This window comes from Hippopotamus amphibius, chromosome 8, assembly GCF_030028045.1.
Source record: "Hippopotamus amphibius kiboko isolate mHipAmp2 chromosome 8, mHipAmp2.hap2, whole genome shotgun sequence".
NCBI lineage: Eukaryota > Metazoa > Chordata > Mammalia > Artiodactyla > Hippopotamidae > Hippopotamus > Hippopotamus amphibius.
In genome coordinates this window covers 57,500,672-57,524,936 of record NC_080193.1, presented here as the reverse complement: position 1 = coordinate 57,524,936, position 24,265 = coordinate 57,500,672, and positions in this window count along the sequence as shown.

The window sequence follows — 24,265 nt, the reverse complement described above, 5'->3', positions numbered from 1 at the left end:
TCACCTCTAATTTTCATGTCAGATGATGTGGGAGTAAACATGGATCACTAATTATTTAATATCCATTTTTGGAAGAAGACATTGCTCCCAAGAAGCCAAGAAATCAAACAAAAGACAGAAACAAATGACCAGCATTTTTTCAATGACTTCACACTTTTAAGAATAATGTGCTTAGCATCATAATCACTAACAATGGTCTATAGAGTTGACCCTAGAACACGTGAGGGTTGGGGGCAACAAGCCACCATGCCGTGGAAAATCCCTGTGTAACTTGTGATTGGCTCTCTCCCCCCATCATCCGAGGTTCCTCGGTATCCACGGTTCCACATCAATAGATGCAACCAGCCGTGGATCTGAATACTATAGTAATCATTGAAAAAAATCCACGTTTTAGTGGACCCGTGTAGTTCAAACTCATGTTGTTCAAGGTTCAACTGTATCTTTTTTTCAAGGGAATATGCTCTTCTTGCTTGTTTCATTATATTTCTCATCTAACATCAAAAATACAATAAAACTCCAGATATAAAAAAGGTAATCAATGACTTTATTTTAATTAGGCTAAGAAGAGCAACTAAAAGAAAAAAAATCATTCACTTAGAATCAAATAGTTTAAATTATCTAACATTGATGAGAAGGCAAAAGAAACAAAATGTGTATAATTTTTACATTTATATCAACCTAACTTTCAAGTCCATATGTACAAATCCACTCTCAAAAGAGCAAAAAGCACTTAAACAGATAAAGTGTGGCATGTTTACATTTTCCTTTCTTGTTTAGTGGACCACAAGTTGATTATAAGCTCTAGCTTTTCTGCCTAAAATGACTTCTGTCGCATCTGGGCAAAGTTTGGTATCTTCAGAGCTAGGAAAGTCTCTAGCTTTGACTGCTTCATATTCCCTATCTCACCTTTCTCTGTTTGTCATTCAGGTCCAAATAAGGTAATCAAGCAAGGAAATTGTAGCTGTACATCGCACCATGCGTGATGAGCTTGGTCACTGTGGTGTGTGATTTCTTCTGTTTGTCACTGTATCTTTGAAACTGACATCTTGGGGCGAGAATATTTGTGTATGCATGGAGGCTTGAAATACTTATGTGGGTTTTTCAAAAATTTATGTCTAAGCCACCTTAATAATTTTTAAGATTTTGTATACATTCAATTCACATCAGAAGTAATTCATTTAAAAAATGTTTTTCTTGTAAATGTACTATTTCTTTATTGATACCAATTATGGCATGGTACCCAAGTTCTTAAACTCTGGATGCACAGATTATGGTCTGGGAATTAACGTTTTTTCAATTTTTGCAATTTGGGATGCAGATTTTATGATGGTCAACATACTGAAAGAAAATATTGGCATTGATAAAAAAAATACTCAACATACAGAAAACTCCAAAACAAACTGGGCAAGACCAACTAAAATGACAGTTTTGTTTTATTGTCAATAGGCTGAGAATATTCTTGGGGTGTGTGTGTGTGTGTGTGTGTGTGTGTGTGTGTGTTGGCTGTGTATTAGAAATGATGATTACGTTGGTGTCCTAAAATTTTAAAGAATTCTCAGATCTCTGTCAGCATGCTCTCCCACAACTTAAAGTAGACATCAATATATTTAAAACACAAAAGACAGAGATCTGTCTATCCCGGTATAAAACAATTCTTAAATATATTTACCTTGCTATTCTTGACAGTGGATAAGTGAGTCAAAATGCTCTGGTTTCAAATCCTAATCCCATATTAGCTGTGTGATGTAGCAAAAGCTACTAAAATCTCTATCGTTCCCACATGTAAAATGGGCATAAAAGAAGCAGGTATTTCATGGGGTTTTTGTGAAAATTAAATGTCAGTTCATGTAAAGTACTTATAGTACAAAATGTCACAAAGTAAGTGCTCCATAATTATTAGCTAATATTATTGTGGCCTTTTTCCCCCTAAAAATAGACATTTCTCTTAACACATGTTAATTGCTTCCATTTTGGCATCCAGAACAATTGCACTTGTTCCTATAGAGGAACAACATCTTTATAGACCCATAGAATTTGATATTCCATATGGCCTGCTTCCAACTAATTTATTATAGAAATAGATACATTTTATTAAGTATTTACTATGTGCCAGCAAAGAGGGAAGCACTGTGTATATATGGGTACATATTTTAGGTATATATTCATTTAATCCACTCAGGTGCTATTATATGTTCTATCTCCTGCTTTATAGAGAAGACCAAGGCACACAGAAACTAATAACATTTTCTCCAAATTCTTATCATAAGAATATTTTAGAGCTGAGACATGAACCAGATCTATCTAAGGCCAACATTTGTGCTGTTAACTAAAACCTACCAGTGAACCAGTATTCCAATGAAAAGATATGGAAAAGAGTTGACCTGTAAGAATTTATTTTTTCTAAATGTTAAAACTACTTGTTCTGTACATAACTCATTTTGATAGTCTCTCTTATATAAGATATAATCGTGGAGAGTCATACTTGATATACATTTGTGAAATTAAATTATATTAAGTGATATAGTACCTTGACTTTTTTCTCAAAGTTCTTGGTTTATAATTCTTTAATTACTTTTGTGACTTTTCTTGACCCTCTCCTATTTCTCTAAATCTCTTTTAAGGGATGAAAACCAAAAGTAAATACAGCATTCTAGTGAAGGCATGACTAATGCAAATTCTAATAGATGTTTCCATTTTGAGAAAAAGTGTTCCCATTATTACATTGCAACTCAGTTGTTCCCCATCATTCTGGGAATGCTTAGCTTTCCTTCAACACAGGAAAAGATGATTTCCTACTTTCACCACCTTATCCAAATTTATCCCGATTTATAGGCAGCCAGTTTCTAAAATCTGGGAGAAAGCTTAATGTTTAGGCAAACTTTTCACAAAATGTATTTGAGCCTTAAGTTATCTCTTAGAAATGGGTTCTGTGAACAAAGAAATTTACCCATAGCTTCATCTTGCTAATTCCTAATGCAGATTTAAAAAACACGCACTCCTTTTGCTCACTCCAGCACATCCTAATTTGGTAGTCACAGAGACTTTCGTCTCAGAGCACTTAGAGCATCCACTACATCTCTAGTCAGGGCATAGCTAACTATTGGTCTCATCTCCCCTCCTCTGTTTCCTACTCTGTTAGCACTGCAAAATCTATATTGCTAAATTTGAGCACTTTACGGAGAAATGGTAGAGTTCCAAGGAAAGAGAATATATTTAATTATTTGACATGAAGTATAATTTAATTTGAGCCAATTGTAGGGGAGCAAAATTTACCACCCCAGAATGTCTCTTTGGCATGTAGATTATTCTGATATAAGAACAAGCCCCCCAAACTCAGGGAGCAACGTTCACCTCCCCACTAATTGCCTAAAAGAATTTAGATAGAGGGCCTGTTGCAGGAATAGAGCTATCACCAGAGATATCTACAAAGAATATGGGCTCTGAGTGACGGGACGCTTAAAAATTAGAGTCCACTTTGTGTCCCAGTGTCTTTGCATGACCCGGCAAACATTTGTTTACCAAGCATTTGCTTTTCCAGCTCCATGTGAATCACCTTCCTCCCCTTTGAGGGTCCAAACTACTACCCCCAATATCCTCTTTTGTCTTTAGCTGAAGGTGGTATTTAAGGTTAGTACTTTGATCATTTTGGTGAGTTACTCAGTTTTCCTGGGTTTCTCCTATGTACACATGTTATTAAACTTTGATTTGTCCCTGTTATTCCATCGCATGTCAATTTTACTCTTAGACTAGCCAGAAGAACCTAGAAGGATTGAGAAAAATTTCTTCCTCCCTCACATCATGCTAATGATAACCAACATAGAATTCAGATTTAAGACCACAAAAGATGAACTTATAGCAATTTATGGGAAAATGTTTCTGAGTTGTGACTGTTAAATGTTGATTTGGTTATCTACGACTGGAATCACTGCTAGACTTTCATTAGAGTTCAATTTTAAGACGTGGGATATAGTGTTAAATGCGAGTAAGAATATTTTATTAGTTGTGAAGCACTGAATTAAGTTCTGGGAGGTAAATAAAAATTAATCAGGGAGAAGATACGCTCTTATAATCTACATAGTGATCTATCTGCACATAAATAACTAATGCCTTTAAAAAATGTGATACGGACCATATAAACAGTGGAAATAAAATGCTGAGAGAATTTAAGAAGAAAGATAATGCTTTTGGTACTTCCTGGAAAAGATACCATTTCAACTAGGTTTTAAAGGGTGGGAAGAATTTAGACATATCAAAAGAAAAACTACTTAGGTTAGCTAGTAGAAAGGCATTCCAGATAGTAAGGGAGAAATATAGGAAAATACCTAGAAACAGGGTATTAATGGGAACTAATGAGAAATAATGGATTAATTAACTATTCATAGAATCAATATGAAGATTAAAGTATATAATAATGGAGATTTCTGTTTTAAGTAATATCAGACTATATAATTTGGATCAACCATCCCACTCAGATGGAACAAAATGGAAAGAAAATATTTTTAAAAAATGTATGGATTATTCCTTTGACTTTCTGTTTCTGGTCTCATGTGTGTGGAGCTTAAAAGTCACCAATAACAAGAAAAAAGCTGAACAAACTAAAAATCAACAACTATTCTTAGATCTATCAAAAAATTTCGGTCACAGGGCAAACTGCTGCCCCAAAATTAAAGAGGTAGGAAAATACAGAAGATCGTAATTCACCAGAGCAAGAGCTCACACCCACAAGCAGAAGTTTGCTGCTGGAGCCAGCACCAGGTAAAACATAAAATGTAATTGATGAATTGCAGGAGGCTCAGTACGGATAAGCTTGAGAGTTAAAAACTTTCCTGAGTTGTACCTCCCAGAACTCTTTCAGGTTCCCAGAGCAAAGATCAAAGAAAAATCCCCTTGTGCTTCTGGTGGGGAGGTGGGGGAAGTGGGTGGAAAGGAAGTATCTGTTTTGAAATTCAGAACATTCTGTTCATCTTAACAGAAGCCTGCCCTCAAGGAAAACTATTTTGCCAAACTATTTTGGTACCTTGAATTTTACCAGGGCCTACCAAAGCTGGGGAAGGTAAATACCCAAGTCCATCCCTCTCTAGTCTTCCACCGCAGGGGAAAGAGACATCTCTCTAAAAGAGTAAGACATTTTGGAAAATGCAAAGTCATAGGGACAGTAAAAGGATTGTAGTTTTGAGGTGTTTCCAGGAAAGGAGGGAGGGAGGGATGAATTAGTGGAGCACAAGGGACTTTCAGGGCAGTGAAATTAATGCTGTATGATACTGTAACGTTGGATACAAAAATACTGTCTTAAGATTGATCCACCAATTATAATGAACTTACCATATGAATGCCAGATGCTAATAATAGGGGAAGCTACGTGCAGGGGGGAGGGGAGTGTCATACCAGGACACTCTGTACTATCTGTTCAATTTTTCAGTAAATACAAAATTTATCTAAAATATAATACAAAATTTTTCTAAATACAAAATTTTTTAAAATATGATTTTAAAACTTATCAAACTGTACATTTGAAATGGGTGCAATTTGTTATATGTAATTTACACTTTAATAATGTTGACTTCTTAAAAATAGCATTTTAAAATATAAATTACTTAAAACGACATTTAATAGCAGCAACAACAACAGAAAGACCCGTACACTGAGAACATGAAAATATTGCTAGAGAAAATTAAAGATGTAAATATATGGAGAAATATACCATGTTCACGGATTGGATGGCTCAATATTGTCAAGATGTAAATTATCTTTAGATCTTTAAATAATCTTTAGATTGATCTATAGGTTTGATGAAATTTTAATAATCCTAGCAGATTTTTTTTTAAGAAATAGGCTGATTTGTTTGTGTGGAAATGCAGAAGACTTAAAATACTCACACAACCTTGAGGAAAATAAAATTATAGGACTTCAAGACAGTATATTCCTACTGTAATCAAGACAGAGTGATACTGGCGTAAAGATAGACAAATAGATCAATAGAACAGAAGAGAAAACTCAGAAATAATTTCTCAATTGTCTGTTCAACTAATTCTCAATAAATTTGTTAAAGTCATCCAGTTGGGGAATGAAAATCTATTTTACAAATCATTTTGAAATACTTATAGCTTTATATAAAAAAGAAGTTAACTTCAACCCACCTTACGCAAAAATTAATTTTACATAGATCATAGACTTTGGTATTAAAAATAAATCTTTAAGTATTTAAAACACAGACACATACACAAAGACGATATCATCACAACTTGGAAGTATGCAAAGGTTTTTTAAACAGAACTGCTAGAACTCAGTAATAAAGAGAGAAACCGAAATTTCAAAAATGGGCCAAAGAATAGTCACTTCACAAAAGAAGATATACAAATGGCCAATAATGTCATGAAATGGTTTGAACATCATTAGTCATTTTGGAAACTACAACATTCTATAGAATTTTGAAAGCCGGCAAACAAACAAAATCTTGACAACACTAAAAAAGCTTTGGAAAAGTTCTCGCAGGTTTTTATAAACTTAAACATGTACCTATCTTATGAGGTAGCAATTTCACTTACATTACAAATATTTATCCAGGAGTTGGGCAAGCATATGCCACTAAAAGACTTTTACAAGAACGTTCGTAGCAGCTTCATATCTTAGTGGCTGAAAACTGGAAACAGGCCAAGTGCTCATTAATAGGAAAACAGTGGTACATATTAATGCAATTTTATATTACTCAGCAAAAAGAAACAAAGCATATATTCGCATAATAATATAGATGAATCTCCAAAATATTATACTAATGAAAGAAGCTTTACTCAAACAAATATATACTGTATGACTTTGTGTGAATTTGAACAATAGGCTAAACTAATATGTGTATGCACATGTCAAAAAATGCTAAACAATACAATTAACATTTGTACATCTCACTTTATATAAATTTCCTTCAAAATGCAAACCAGAAAACCATAAGCATATATTGAATTCTAGTTAATGATATGAATGCTTGAGTGTTTAGGGATGAAGTGTACGGAAGGTTATACTTTACTTTGAAATGCTTTAAGAAGATGAATTTGTAGATGACCAGAGGAGTAGATAGATGGATAACGTATGATAAAGCAACCATCACAAAATGTTAATTATGGAGCCTAGAAGGTGAGCATATGATGCTTAATGAACAATTCTTTTTAACATTTCAGTATGTTTGAAAATTTTCACAATAAAATAATGAGAAAACATAGGGAGCCAAAAAATTAACCCATGCAAATATGGACATTTCACTTACATTGCAGGGCAATATCTTTTCAGTAAATGGTGCTAGGTCAATTCGATATCATAAAAATGAATGATCCACAATTCATACTGTACACACAAAAAGTCAATTATATTTGTATTGTGCATCTAAATATAAAATTTAAAACAATGAATCTTCTAAAAGATAACATGGACAAATACCTTTACAATCTCAGGTTAGGTAAAGGTAAATATTTCAGGGTGGGTATCTTAATAAACCAGATATCCATATCGCTAACTATCAAAAACAACTTGCTCTATTGGATTATATTAATGAAAGTTGAGGACATCATTAAGCAAGTGAAAAATGCAAGCTAGAACATACAAGAAGATATCTGCAATAAATATAACCACAATGCACTCATATCCAAAATATATACAAAGTTATTCAAATTAATACAAAAAAGACAAAGAACTCAATAGAAAAATGGTCAAGAGGCTTGACCAGGCATTTCACAAAATGGATTATTCAAATAGTCAACCAAAAAGTGAAACTGTGACTTATCCTCACCAGTAATCTGGGAAATGCAAATTAAACTGCAGTGAGAACTCATACTTCTATCAGGATGACCAACACTAGAAATGCTTTACTAGCGTAAATATTGATGGAGACGTGAAACAATGAGAACTTTCACACACTCGTGGTGGTAATGTAGATATGTATATCCATTTGGGGAAAACAAAAGTTGTGACATATTCCACTGAGATTGAATGTACTTATTCCTTATAACCCAGAAATTCCATTTCTAGATATATATTCAACAGAAATGCATGCACATGCATCCCAAAAGATATATACAAAATGCACATAGCAACACTGATTCAAAGGTACGTCAGAAGTAAAATGGATTTAAAAATGTCATACTTGTGCAATGGAACACTATATAGAATGAACATGAATTAACTACAGTTATATGTGACCATATAGATGAACATCACAAATCAGATATTGAGCAAAAGGAGTCCAGCACAGAAGAATACATACCGTGTGTTTGAATAGATACAGATATAGATATAGAAATACATGTAGATTTCAAAAAAAAAAAAAAAAAAATCTCCAAAACTATGCTAAAACGATTAGGCTACATGTCAAACTGGTAAGATTATGAATAAAACCTAGGAATTATTTCCCATAAAACATGAAATCAAGAAAGTAGTTTGCAGATGGAAGACCTAGTATTGGGAAGTGTGGTTCCTGGAGTTTGGAAATGTTCTGTATTTGACCTGGGTGTTGTTTGGTGATGACTCAATGAACTATGCATATTTGTCCACGCTTCTGTCTTTTGCTAATGTTGCATAAAAAAAAAAACAAAAGTTCTGCGAGAGCAATGTTGAAAAAAAAAGTCATAGCTGACATGTGTAAAGCACTTAGAACATTGCCTCAGAGCACAGCCTCTCAGGGTTATTCCATGGGTTCAAATCCTAGTTCTTTCACTTTCTAGTTGTGTGGTTTGCGGCAAGTTACTTTAATTTCTTTCGGCTTTAATTTTCTAGAAGGATTTTAATTGCACCTTCATTATAGTTTGAGGTTTAAATGAGTGAATCCATGAATGAGTAAAAGGCATTAGAATAGTTCCGGCACACAGGTGTTATTAGATATTAACATCATCAGCATCTTCATAACCATCAGAGCCTCAGAAGTGCAAAGGAAGGAGAACAGTTGGGAAATGAGTTGGACTAAATAGGTGGAAATTTAAAAGTTAGTAAGAGCAGGTTAAGTGCTTTGTGCTGTATTCTGTGACAATGCAGCACTAAATAATAATAATAACACTATTTTTAGATATTATTATCATAATTTTACAGATAAGAACCTAAGACTTAAAAGAATTCAGTATCTTGCCCCTGATCACACAGCAAGCAAGTGAAGAACAGAAATTCAAACACTTCAGAAAGCTTCATCTGGCGGTAGGGGATCAAATGGGTTTTAAGGGAAAGAGTCAGCAGGCAGGAGTGCAAGTTAAGAGACTTTCAAATATTCCATCCAAATGAATAAAGGCTGTGGTAGTGGGAATAGAAAATCGAGGATGGCTGAGAATCAACAGGATTTGAAAAGAGATTTCATGTGGCAGCAAGATAGGAATCAAAAGAAGAGTCCACGCTTTTTAGGGCTGGGAGCCTGGAAAAAATGGTGGTGCCATCAACAAAAATAGGGATCACAGGAGAAGGAGCAGGTTTGCACTGGGAGACGAAAAATCTAATTTAGACAAAGTATAATCATGGGGTCTGTGAGCACACTCATCATCATAATGAGAAATGTTTATTAAACACTGCATTATGCAAGCCTAGGCTTCACAAAGCAAGCTCAGTGGAGCTGCAGGGCCAGACTCCCAGCGCCGGAGGAAGGAAGGTAAATGCTGCTGCGCGGAGCACAGCGGGATGGCTTGAGGGAAAGGAAGACCAAAAGTTTGACTTGAGCATTTGGTCAGCTCCCTCATGGTGAAGCCCTGGGTAGTTTAGAGGCTTTTTGAAATCCCTGGGAAACAAAAGGCAAGAGGAAGCTTCTGGCAAGGTGGAAAGAAACCGATGACAAATTGTGCCTGTGATGCTTCCTGTCAGAACTCCCTGAGCCTGAGCCAGGTTCTCCCGAGCCTGGGCTCGGTATGGGGTGGCGTGGAGCTGGCGATCGGGCTGCAAGGAGGGAGCTAAAAGGTCTGTCCAGGAACAAAGCTGGAATCAAGCTAAGCGGTGAGGCAAGACCAGGTGCAAGGCAATGAGGACGCTAAATCACCTAGGTGAGAACAGGCAGGCTGGAAACAGAGAGAGAAGGCAAAGCAGCAGCGTGTGGAGACCTTCCACGACGGTCTGGAGTTTCAGACTGTGTCTTTTTTATAAGAAGCCTCAGGACTTGGCTATGGCTGATAAAGGGGTTTGTTATAGGTTCCAAGCCTGTTCAGACACTACAAAAATGGGCAGAGAATTCCAGGGTGGCAAACAGACACACAAAAGAGGGTGAGGAATAAGGGGAAAACAAAACAAAACAAAACAAAAAATGAAACTGTAGCTCACATTGTTCTTGAACTAAACAGGAACCCAAAAAAGCAGCTTTGTAAATCTTTTCTCCAACTTATTTTTATCCTTCCAACTACTTTGTAAATCCCACCACCACCACCCCCCTTTTAAAGAAAGCCTATCTTGAAATCTTATCTTTTATAAATGACACACTCTTCCGCAGAGCTTTCCCCAAGATTTGAAAACTGGCATAGGGCTGTGAAGAGGGGTGTTTCGGCTCCCTGTACCCGTATCATGTGCATCTCATAGATAACAGAGGACTTTCGACTCCCTGGCTGCCAATCTTCCATCTTTCATCTGCACCAAATTCACAACAATGAGGAAGAAAGGAAAGCAATTTAATTCGCAATGGTACTTCATACAGCTGCTGTAAAACATCATTTCTGCTCTATACCAAGTAAGCAGTAATAACATAGGAACACTGAAAATTGTCAGTTGGATGGTAAAAATGGTGGAAGGAAAGTTTTACAGAATAAATCTGGGTAATAAGGAAAAAAATATATATATGCTACAGTGGGTTTTCATCAAGGATTCCAAAAACACCCACTTATCCTCAGCAAAGAACTTGTTACAGCTCATTTTCTATCTGTGTACGTAACTCCATCCCAAGATGAGCATCTGTCAAGCCTGGAAAGCATAACATTTATAATATTGTTTTCATTCTTGACTGAACACATAAAAAGCACAAAATCTAGTTAGAAGAATGGCATATGTGCATGTGGGTTTTCTTAAAGCCGCTGCCACGGGCTCTCACACACCCTCATATAATTTACAGGCTACTGGTGGGTTTTGCTTAGAGGGTTATGAGAAATGAAAAACGAATCATTGGCACTTGTCTTCAGGTAGCTCCAAGAGAGGCATGGAAATGACAGGTGTTACCTGGATCTATGTAATCTTCACATTTTCATTTTTAAGTGTCTCATTATCATCTTATCAGAAGCTGCAGGTTCAGTTTTCCTCAACCTGGAATACAAAATCCCAAAGCCTGGCTAGGTAAGTTCCCAGCCAAAGTTCCACTCTGTGGTGGCTTGACTCCGATTTGGATGAGGCTGCTGCTGGCTAGGCAACCCACCTTCCATGGCTCTAGCCGAGAACTATAACGCCATTACCCATCTCTGTTCCTTAACCCCACACCAGGACCCATATCCGTTATGATCTCTGTGTTTGGCGTTGAGATAAATGTATTCCTTTTCTGAGGCAGGTTGTTCATCTTCGTGTCGTAATTCTCCAGAAAGATATATCCTGAGACAATCTGTTAATGCGGTTGGAAGCAGATGGGGAGAATAGAGAAAAAAGAGAACTGCTAGCCTTCAGGAATGTTTTCTTGCTCCTGAAATGTTACTTGGGGTCTTCATGAGTTACAGTTTTCCCTTTGTAAGTGTTCTTCCCTGGCACCTGATGTAGCCTGACACCCCATCACAGTAGTACAGAGGGCATGGATTTGTGGTCCAAAAACTTGACTTTAGGTACCCACTCCATCACTTACCAGCTTTGTGATCTTGAACACGTCGTCTCATTTTTCTCAGTCTGTTTCTTCATTTGAAAAATGGTGATAAAAATACCTAGTTGGAAGGATTTTATGAGGATGAAATATGTTAATGCATGAAAAGCATCTACTTCAGTGCCGCATTCAATGATCCGCCCTTAACACATTATATTTATTGTATTACGGTAGTTATTTAACAGTATTTTGCTGATGTACCCAATAATTATTGCCTGAGATCAGAAGTGTTGGAAGCATAGCCAAAATCAGCTGCAGGAATGATTCTGTAACTCCGCATGCACTTCTAAAGTGTGGTATTTTTCTCACATGGATTTCCTCCAGGGGCTTCTCCAGGGCTCCATTTTGTTTTCCTTTGCTGTAACTCAGGACCACGAGAAAAGGACACAAGGAGAAAAAAGCATTACTCTCCTGCAGAGAAGCAGCTGAGAATCTCTCTCATCCTATTAGGCTCCATAAACCTGTTTCCTGATAGCAATACTCATTTGCTTTCCTGTGATACACCCCGTACATTCTATATGCCATTCTGATTTTATCAAGGTAATTTAAAAAGAGTCCTGTGTAATCCTCAAAGCACTTTTCAGAGCAATGCTTTGTGTAAACAGTCAGTTATCACTTCTCTTACTTTGTCACTTCATTTTGGGTGGTCTGCTTTTTCCTAGAGCAGTTTTCCTTAGTTTTGGTTACATATTAAATTCACTGGAGGAGAATTTTTAAGTGCCATGCCCTGGCTGAACTCAGAACTTGGTATAGCCCAATCTATGGAGGTGAGGTACAGGCATAGGTATATTCTAAAATCTCCCTGGGAGATTCTACTGTGGACGCAGGGTGCAGGAACACTGTTCTAAAGGGAATCAATCTATTTTTTTCTGGGCTAATAGCTAACCTAGCTGACCAGATCAGCTTAAGTGATCACTTAAAGTGAACAACCTACAGCTGGTGATGGAGGCTTTATTGGATTCTTAAGACAGTGCAATAGGTGAGTTGTGTTTGTTGAGAACCTGTACGCCTCCCTGGACTTCTTATTTCCATCGCCTAGAGCTCAACAATGAAATTTTCCCACTCAGATCTCATCTTCTAAGGGCTTAAGATTTGTTTGTTTTCAGGAATCTGATAAACTAATTCGTGCTAAGAAGAGAAGGGGGCAATATGTACATTTTAATTGATATTTTCTGAGGATTATACCTATTTTTTTCTTGCCAATACAGTCTAATGGTGAGAATTTGATAGAAATAAAAGAGTAAAAATAGCTAAAGTAAGTAGAGTTTATGAGATATTGGAAAGTCTGTAATAATAAGCGACTGACTTTGGTACAGTGGGAAAAGCATGGAGTTTGAAGATCAAAGTTTGAATCCAATCTTTCACTCAAAAAATTATTGAATTACAGTCACTGTTGCAAGCTCTGGATACACAGACATGAATAAGATGATTAAGGTTACTGCTTTCACTGAATTAGCTAGAAAAAGAAAGGCTAACAATAACCCTTCTCCTCTGCTCCTGCCCCAAAGCAAAACATTTCATACTGTGATAAATGAAACTAAAAAGTAACTAATGAGACACTGGTAAGTGGACTAGAGAGTGAGAGGAGCAGGGGATATGGCGGTAGTTACAAGTGTTCAGGGAAAGGCTATTTGAGGTGATGATTGGTGACTTGATCTCAAACATACACATTTCTGGTGGCAGAGATCTCCAAATAAAGAGGTAACTCGTTCAGAGACCTCAGGCCAAGGACAAGTGTCAAGTGTTAAAGGTACAGTAAAAGGGCTACTACATCTGAAGGATATGGACAAAGTGTGAATGAGAAAGGATCCCTTCACTATCTTCTTCCAGACAGTCCCAACCTGATCCCATTTAGATATCTGCTAAATGAGACAGAGTCAGAGGTGAGAGCCTTTCCTTTACCGTCCTACCTTAAAAATAAAATTCAACTACGCACACACACACACACACACAGGCACAGACACACAACTCTTCCCCTTTAGTTGTTCTTTTCCAACGGGTATTCCAGTTTCACTCCACGTGAGCAGATACATTATGGGTCCTTAGGGGCATATGATAAGTAGAATAATAGATATTTTTGAATGAATGAATGGGTAGGAGAGGAAGGCCGAAGTCACTCTTGCATATATAGCTCATGGCAAGGAACTTAGACGTTGTCAGAGTGTATCAAGCAACGGAGTCCTTTGGTCTAAGACATAGCTTTAAAAGATCACTCCGGTTTCTGTGGAAGGAAATGGTATGTAGGGAGACAGGAGTAGAAGCAGAGAGAGTTTAGAGCTTTCTGCTGTTGTCCAGGCAAGACTAATGATGGTTTGGGCAGTAGCATTAGCAGATCTGGGGATAAAATCAAGTGGATTATTTAGGTATTGGTGAAGTTTGAAATGCCTACTGGACATGTAAGAGTAAGGGAAGAGTTGTGTAAATAGATGAAGGTCAGTGGAGATGTCAGGGCCCGAAATAGAAATGTGGGCTGTGTTACCCTTAGATGGTATTTACCAGCCATCTGACTAGTGAAATTATCCCAGTAGAGTTTAGATGGAATACTAAAGATGGTCTGGTACCAAGGCCTGGGAGCACTCCATCATCTGGAGGTAGGGCACAGGAGGAAGAGCCAGCCAGCTAGATTGGGACGTAGTTGTTGAGATAGGAGGAAAATCAGAAGAATCTATTGTCATAAAAGTCAAAGAGAAAAAGAAGAAGAGCATGATTAGATGTGTTGAATGATTGATCCTGGAAGAAGAAATAAGATGAGCACAGGGAGCTGACCAGTGGCATTGTTAAGATGCTGATTTTCAGGCCATCACGGTAAGAGACATTTGAATAGAATCATCTAAATGAAGTGTACTGAATAGAGAGGGAGCTGTGTGTTGGAGTCGTGTGCTTAAGTCCATTTATTAACTGAATAAGCTTGGGAAAGATTTTGAGGCTTAATTTCTTCTTTTCTGAACTGGGAGTAGCAACATAGCAGGTGCTCTGCTGACGTCACAGAATTGTGAAGCCATTATGAGAACCGCACATGTGAAAGTTTCTCTCTACAACCTTAAAGCATATGCAAAATATGTACTATTTTTACTATTATTATTTTGTGGAGGATGGATACTGTTATTCAGACCACATGATAAGTTGAGAGAAACCAACGTGAAACAGTTGGTATACTTGACATTTTATTATTCTTAAAAAAAAAAATCCCTGTTAATCATAATTAAAAGTAGATAGCCAACAGTACAGGTATTAGTTTCTTTCCTTCTTTATATCTATCTTTTAAAGTCATCATTTGCCCAAGTCCCCTGAAGCATCTGAGAGCACACTAGTAGCAGCCAATAAGTTGAGTTTCTTCAGTCTCTAAAACCGGTGAGGGGACTTCCCTGGTGGTCCAGTGGTTAAGACTCCATGCTTCTAATGCAGGGGATCCAGGTTTGATCCCTGGTCAGGGAAATAAGATCCCGTATGCTGGGCGGCATAGCCAGAAAACTAACTAACTAACTAACTAAAACATCAGGTGAGACGGAATGCTTGTGGGTCACAACAAAGGAAGACAACGTCATCAACAATATCTCCCAAATTTCTTGGGTGAACAGTGTGACGTGATTACTAATGAAGAGAGGGTTGATTGTGGGAAATGGCCCCTAATGTATTTCCCCAAGGAGTTGAAAGAGATTTTCCAGAGCAGTGGATCTTGACCTTGGCTGCACACTGAAATCACTGCGGGCGTTTTAAAAAATACTGATGCCTGGGTCTCAGTTCCAGAGATTCTGATTAATGGGTCCCCGTTGCAACCCGGGAATTGGAGTTTTTTAAAGTTCCCCAGTTGATTCTAATGTGCAGTCAAGGTTGAGAATCACTAGAGTAGAGGCAGAGAATTGCATGCACAAAGTAGCCCAAAGGACATTCTCCTATCAAAGCAGTCCAGTAAATCCTCAGGTACAGCCTAGGCTCTTTTTTGCCTTGATTTTGTTGCCCTACATTTTGTCATTTCTTTCTTGCAGAGCACTACATTCTGTTGCTCTTTAAAGGCAATAGTAAGTGAAAAAAAATGATTAAAGTAATGATCAATGCACAGCATTTGTAGAAAAAAAGAAAAGAAAAATCCAAAGTTGGCTTTTAATACAACAATTTCCTCTGCTGGGCAAGTAATAACAGCTCAAGGGAGAATGGACAAAACTCTACACTGATAGCTCTGACTTATTAATGTGAAAGTTATTTCCTTAAATTCCCTGTTGGTGATTTTTAAAGCACCTTTTTCATTCACTTTACCAGAGGCTGCTCATATTTAATCCGAGGTTACAGTGCTTTCAACATTTAGTTCAAAAAGAAGTACATTTTAAAAATTTTCTCTAATTATATTCCCTTCACTAAACATGTGAAGATATGTCTAGCACACTAATTTCCGAAAGTAATGGAACATTTTTTTCAATTTCAATAGGGTTAAGGTTTTATAGCTAAGTTTTTCTCTATGTTTGAGTATTTAGTTAATATAATGGATTGAAAAAACAATGTGTATTCCATTTATATTTATATGCACCATCAGACTACTTGGTTTAAAATATGAATAAAGAAAACATTGAAAAGTACATGGATGGGACTTCCTAGGTGGCACAGTGGTTAAGAATCCACCAGCCAATGCAGGGGACACAGATTTAATCCCTGCCCCAGGAAGGTACCACATGCCATGGAGCAACTAAGCCCGTGAGCCACAACTATTGAGCCCTTGTGCTGCAACTACTGAAGCCTACGTGCCTAGAGCTTGTGCTCTGCAACAAGAGAGACCACCACAATGAGGAGCCTGCACACCACAACAAAGAGTAGCCCCCGCTCACCACAACTAGAGAAAGCCCATGTGCAGCAACGAAGACCCAATACAATCAATAAAATAAATAGATAAATAAATAAATAAATTTATTTTTAAAAAAGTACATGGAGTCTCAAAATTTTGAACCACTTGAGGATGCAATAGCTTAAATTAGTAAATTGTATAAATTATAGCTTGTTCTAAAGGAAATGCAGTCAGACTTTCAAAATCATCCTATCACTGGCTAAAATGAAAAAATACAGTGATTTTAGCTAATATTTCCATATGTCACGTATGTTCTCTGCACAAATAATAGTTATATAGTTAATACAAATAACTCTCATATGAATCTTGTGAAGTAGGTACTTGTGTATCCATTTTACAAATGAGAAAATTGAGGAACAGAGAGGTGAATAATGTATTCAAGTTCCCACAGCTGCTAAGATGCAGGCTAGGGTTCCCATTCAGGCAGTGTGGCTGCCAAGTCCACATCTTAATCACTCTTCTCTTTTGTGTTAAAGAATCCACTTTGTATAGAAACAATCACGTACAGACACCCCCGAAGTTCACTCCATTTAACATACATTCTTATGTACTATAAATGATTGAAATTATCTGTCACAAATATTTTAATCTCGTATATTTGACTGAAGTCCACAATAATACCATAGATGTTTCCTAGATGAAGAGATGGAGTGCCAGCTGTATACTGAGAACTATGTGATAGCAATATCTTGACATTGTCACCACACATACTCTGGTTCTTAATTTTACAGATATAAAAACTCAGTTGTGTGGAGTTCACTGTGCTATACAGTAGATCCTAAATGATTCACTTTGCTGTATAGCAGAAAGTAACACAACATTGTAAATCAACTATACTCCAGTAAAAATTAAAAAAAAAAAATTCAATTGTGTTTATGCACTCACAGCTGACCAAGCTATCGGAGACTGATTTGTTAAATAAAGCTCCAGAATGACAATGTATCCACTGGGTATTAGGGGTTATAGTTATCTTTACGAAGATTACAATATTCATGTGTTCTGCTTAGGGAATTTTCAATGCCCCTTGGAAGCTATATCCAGAAAATGTGGTTTCTTGTTGAATATGGACTCAATGCAAAGCAAACTGAATGCCATTTTCCAAAATAAGGATCTTTTAAAATGTGACATAAATTACTTTTATTATCGAGAACTAGAATAAAAATATACGTCACAAAAAACTACTACCCAAAAGTGTTACTATAAGCATTTTAAGCTATTTTTAAAATAAATTTATTTATTTATTTATTTATTTATTTATTTATTTATTTATTTATTTATTTATTTTATTGGCTGTGTTGGGTCTTCGTTGCTGCACATGGACTTTCTCTAGTTGCGGTGAGTGGGGGCTACTCTTCGTTGTGGTGCGTGGGCTTCTCATTGCGGTGGCCTTTCTTGTTGCAGAGCATGGGCTCTAGGTGCGTGGGCTTCAGTAGTTTTGGCACATGGGCTCAATAGTTGTGGCTCACGGGCTTAGTTGCTCCGTGGCAGGTGGTATCTTCCTGGAGCAGGGCTCAAACCCGTGTCCCCTGCATTGGCAGGTGGATTCTTACCCACTGCGCCACCTAGGAAGTCCTAAGCTATTTTTTCTATGCTAAAAAAGTAGTTAATATAATATCTTTTAAAGAATTTTATTATAAGTTAATTTTTATCTGATGACATAAACATGCTTAGTAGAGGTAATTAAATTATATAATTTATATATAATTACACATTAGACAACTTTTTCTGACCATAAAAGTAATTCAAGAAGTAATACATGCTCATTATTTAAAAATAGAAATTTCAGAGAAATATAAAGGACATAAAATTTTCTTATAACTCTAAAACTTTGACTCAGTCCACAAATATTGATTGTGTACCTGTTATGCATTAAGCAGTGCAGAAGGTACTCAAAGAGATGTCAGAAAAATAAATGTTCAATTAGCATGTAGCATGAGGTGCTATTACACCATAATCACAAGATGTGTGGGAGCATAAAAGAGGAGAGCCTAACTCAGGGAAGACTTTCTGATTCAGCAACATCCAAGCTGAGACCTCAAGATAAAGCAGAAATTGATAGAGGAAAAGTGTGTTGACTTATTTAAACATACTTGGGCAGGCATGTTGAAAAACCGTCTGGCAGTTTCTCCAAAGGTTAAAGAGAGAATTATCACATGACCCAGCATCTCCACTCCTAGGTGTATCCCCAAAAGCAATAAAACCATGTCAACACAGAAACTTGTACTTGACCGTCCATAGCATATTATTCATAATAGCTAAAAGTGGAAACCTCCCAAATGTCTATCAGCTGATGAATGAATAAATAAAATGTGGACTATCCAGACAATAGACTATTATCTGCCCATAGAAAGTAATGAAGTACTGATACACACTGCCATATGGATATATCTTGAAAACATTATGCTAAGTGAAAGAAGCCAGTCACAAAAGGCGACATACTGTATAATACCATTTATATAAAATGTCCAGATAGGCAAATCTGTAGAGACAGAAAGTAAATTGATTAGTCACTGCCTAGTGCTGTTGGGAGCAGGGGTGGGGAAAAGGTTGGGGAGTGAGGGGTAAAATGTGTAGAGTTTCTTTTTGGGTGATAAAAATATTCTAAAATTGATGGTGGTGATTGTTGTACAATTCTGTTAATATACAAAAAACAGTTGAATTCCACACTTTAAGTGGGTTTTTTGGCTGTTGGTGAAATAAGAGCTTCGTACACTTGAGGTAAACATTACTTGGGATTTTCACCCAATCTTATCTTGATTTCTTCTAGATATTTTTATTTCATTTCTCTTTCTGTTGTGTATTCTTATCAACTTTCCTGAAAGACTCCTGTAGGGGAAGAAAAATAATTGTTCCTCTACCATTGTAGGTTCTTGACTGAGACCTGCTTAAAATAAAAAGGCAGATTAACAGGAGAAAAACAAATTTAATTGTGTACATATGTGCAGGAACCCCAAAATGATATGACTCAAAGAAATGACCATGGCAGGAAGGACTTATACCTTTCAGACAAAGAAACAATAAATCTGTGAAGAATGTACACGGTAAAAGGATTTGGGCTTGGGGTAGTGAAATGGTGAAGAAATAAAAAAGTTTTGTTTTTACAGCCTTCTTGTTCCTAAATTCCCTGTATCTGGTAATAAAGATGCCTTCCACCTCCTGATCCCTGCCCAGGTGTGCTAACAGTGCTACTTGCCCCAAAGTATTGCACTGTCTTATGCTTTTCTAAATCCTGCCTATGCTTCTGAAAATATTCAACTTGTTAATCTCTACACAAATTATGCAACTTAAATGTTGTCCCTAATTCCTGCCAAGACCCTGGTTGATATAGTTTCTCTTGATTACAGTAGTAGTAATTTACAAATAATTACTATGTATGAGACACTACCTCTCTCTAATAAAAGCGATAAAGGGAGAAAAGCTGGAAACAGTTTCATAAGATAATTTCAGTTGTGTGTTGCCAGTTAGGGAGGAAGACGTGAGACACACTCATGAAGTCTGATTGGAGAAGGGCTCCGAAAGAGAAGGTGGCTGATTAGAAGGAAAATGCAGATTGGCATGAAGATCCTATCAGAAATCGATCAATGAGCACTTCATTTCAGGCTTATTGTCTGTGCCAGACAGACATAGAGCAGTTGTGGTGTTGTGGGTGTACAATGATAAAGAGGCCAGACGTGATCCCAAGAATAGAGGCATTGTCTCTGCCAGAGGAAGGAGCATGTACAAAATCTCAAAGGTGGTGGGGTGAGTATGAGAAAGAAAAGGAGAGCCCATTCCAGTAATTAAAATAAATTTGATGTGCCTGATGAGTTTGATAGAGTGCAGAGTTAGAAGAGCTGAGACACAATGCTAGCTTGCATCAATATTTGCATGATTGCCCACAGTGGAAAGAGTACAATATGAGCCGGGCAGGAAGACTTTGATAAGCGTGGAAAGAAAGGGATATTAGAGTCTGTGATCAATTACGCGATCTTCCTTTCAGCTTCAAACTTTGAAAGTTAAATTTTAAGAAGTCCACAGTTCCAACAGATGGAAAGAGATCATGATCTAACTTGGAACAGCCCTTATGTTTTCTACTTGTTAAAAATTCTTCAGACTCTGGAATTTCCTGGATACATTCTGATAGCAGATTTGATTTCCTGAGCGACAAACTTGGACTTTGAGGTAATAAGCCACTTGTCTGTATGTTTCATTTAGAAAACGAAATATAATTTTATAAGAAAGAATGAATCACAAGAAGAAAATGATGTTTTTAATTAAGGTAATATTTTAGACGTAGAAAATATGGGTGTACAATGAATGTTTAGACACTCATAACTATAAATTAAAAATTCACCTTTTAAAAAATCTTTGCAATTTAATCCAGAATCAAAATCATGCCTGAAGAATGGAGACAATGTATTAATATATTTGTAAAGAATTGCTCGGTCATGGCAGTTGTAAAACTCTGATGAGTTTACGCACGTCTGGTGAAGTGTTAGCACAAGGTCCAACAGCATCTATTTTATTCAGAGTTGAGGAACATTCCAGAGAATAATGCAAGTACCACTTCAGTTGGGGTTGACACATGTGGTCTTAGCGGTCTCTAGGAAAACTGTCTCTGTGCCTGGTTCTGGAACTTGAAATCTGCTGGGCTGGAGTCAGGAAAGAACCACCCCAAGCAAGTCAGAATGCCACATGCATGGGCTAGAATCCCACCAAGATAGACCAAAAAGCATGCCTTTTTCTTTGCCTCTGATATCAGTGACTGGGTATTTGCTTGGTGTCCAACAGAAGCTGGGGCCCTTAGTCCTGGCGATAAACACACACACCTAGGCCAGTCGTCAGAGAAACTGAAGAAAAAATCCAGGGAAGACAGAGCAGTTGCAGACCCAGCTGCTGCAGGCCCAGCTGCTGCCTCCCTCTGTGAAAGACCAGAGAATCTCTCTTGCAGCTTATTCCAACAGGAGGCAGGCAGGGAATGGAATTTGGGGAAATGCAGTTTAGCCTGGCAAGGTGACATGTTACAAAGCCATCATATAATCCCAAAGTTATGTGAAGAGTACTTGCAAAGTTACTTATCCCAGTTTTACTGAGAGTTTTTGTTTTCACTTGAAATTGATTTGGGTGTGTTGTATGTTATGTGGTAGAAATTCTATTTCTCCCCTGAGAGTAACCAGTTTTTCCAACCTCCTTTATCAGCTGATCCCCACCCCAGTGAGCTACAATTGCTGTCATATACCAAGTTACCAGCAATATTATAGTCTACCTACCTCTTTGCCAATGGTACACTGACTAAATTCGTTTAGATTTTAATCAATCTGGTAAAACATACAAAGAGAAACTATATGATGATGAGAATGAATTAACGAGAGTGACCTGTAAGCAAAATTAATATTGAAAAAAATACCAAACAAAATAAACACAATGATGTGGGGTCAAAGGCAAAGGTAGAAGTATACATACCGTGATACCATTTATATGATATTCATATGATATTTTGATCAGGCAATATTATATGTTTATTGCTTAATGCTTTATGCACATAGTGAAAATATAAATGAACATAAATAATATGGGAAAGAGTGGGATATTATAAGGGTAGATTACACAGTTGCTTCCAAATGTATTAGTAATATTTTCTTTACCTGGCTGGCGATAGACAGAGATGATATTATCTTTTGTACCTTTTTATATATTTGACCATATTAAAATAATATGTCCCTATTTTCAAAATGTCAATCAAAGCAGGTGCTTCAAAGAAGTCCCTAATGATGTTTTGTGCTAAGTGCTTTGGCCTGGAAGAGCTACATCTCATCAATGGGTCACAGTAGCACCAAGTTTCGTAACCTTGTGACTATGGGGAACAAGCTAAGTTTTAGAGAATGTATGAGACTCTCCCAAGAGATGGAGGAATATTTGTAATGCACATGTGGGGATTTGCAGAAGCCTGGACCTTCTTTGCACTGTAGGGGCAATTCAGGTTCCATATAATTTCTTTCATATATTTCTTGTCTGATGCTTACTAGAGAACCAATAAGCTAGAATTTTAACTTTTTTTCTTTTTCAAATGGCAACAAAATGCTTATTAATAATGGACTGATGGATGGGCCAGTAAATATTTCTTTGGTATTGAATTTGCTAGGTTATTTTAATCCTCTAACATAATTAATAATACCCAAGATTTCTACATACTATGAAACACTCCACCACAGTAGAGATATGAAAAATAAACGTAATGAGACATTGACATTCACAAAGAATATACTTATCAACGAGTCTGCATACAAAATAGCAGTGCTTCACTGTAGAAAGTGTAATGAAGTGTTTATAAAAAGAATTCATGGACAGTATTTTAAAAGTAGAAAGATAAAGGAATTTAAGGCTCTCTCATTTGAACATCAAAGGATTTACCCCTAAGGTTTACAGGACAGAATGCAGGCAATACCTTCATCCTTTTCATCTTCAAATATCACAGTTGCTTTCAGAATCCTTTTGAAGGGTTGCCAATTTTCACTAAGGTGCAATAGCCCCTCATCCAGAAGGAAAGGTTTGCGCCAAGGATAAAATGACTTTTTAAACTCATAACAAAGCAGAAACTTCTCTACCCCAAGTTGCTTATTAAAGATAAAAATGCATAAACATATTGTACTTAGTAGGAGATACTAGGGAAGATTTGAGAAAGTTTTATGTATTGGGGGCAAATTAAGATGTGTAAGGTGTGTGTCATTGTTCTTTTCTTCTAAAGCCAAATATATAGGAGAATTCATTAAAGATTATGTTCTATCACATTTTACCTTGCTGAATTATAGAGTTTAATAAAATTCTCCTTCACTTCCTCAAAAGCCCCTGATTTCATGGCAACTACGCTCGAGCGCACACGCACATGTGCACACACACACACACACACACACACATGTGTTCTTGAGGAGAAAAGCTTTGCATACATCTAACTCTCTTGGTAATAGAAATAGATTGCTGTAATTTTATTAACTGTGGAGAAGGTAGAACTTTTTCCAGTTATGCTTTGCATATTTTTAAATAGAGCATGTACATTTTCTCTAAATTTGTTGATGATGAACAAGCTCTCTACAAAGGCTTATGTTACCCCGAGTTGGCAGACAAAATAAAAGTCATTTCTTAAGCCCTACCTGGGAGGTGGGAGATATTAAATGAGCTTGTCAAACACTATCTAAAAATCCAATAAGTCAACTGAAGGAGTTTTTGTGGTTTTTTTTTTTTTTTTTTTAATATTAACTTGACTGGATGGAAATGTATCTCTCTGGAAACATTGTCAAATATGTGAACTGTGTAAACCTGGCACTTCATCTGCTGCTTTTTAAAAAAAAATAAGCAACATAGAAATTTATAGAAGGTTTTACTCTGCCTCAATTTATTCTTGAAATAAGGAAATACACTTGGTTAGCTACAAAAGGAATAGAAATCACACTAGGCCCTTTTGATGAGATCAAGTATAATGTACCCTTTCTTAACTTCTCCCTTCCTCACCTGCCCACAGCATTCATAGAACCTTCTAGGAAGCTGTGACACTGTAGCAATTTTACTCTTCAAACAAGGTACCAGAAACTTTCAAAATGTTGCTATCAGAGTTTTAATAGTCTGCCTCTGAGATTAGTAGAAAATTAGTTTTCAGAGCCCACCAGAAACTGGAAAACTGT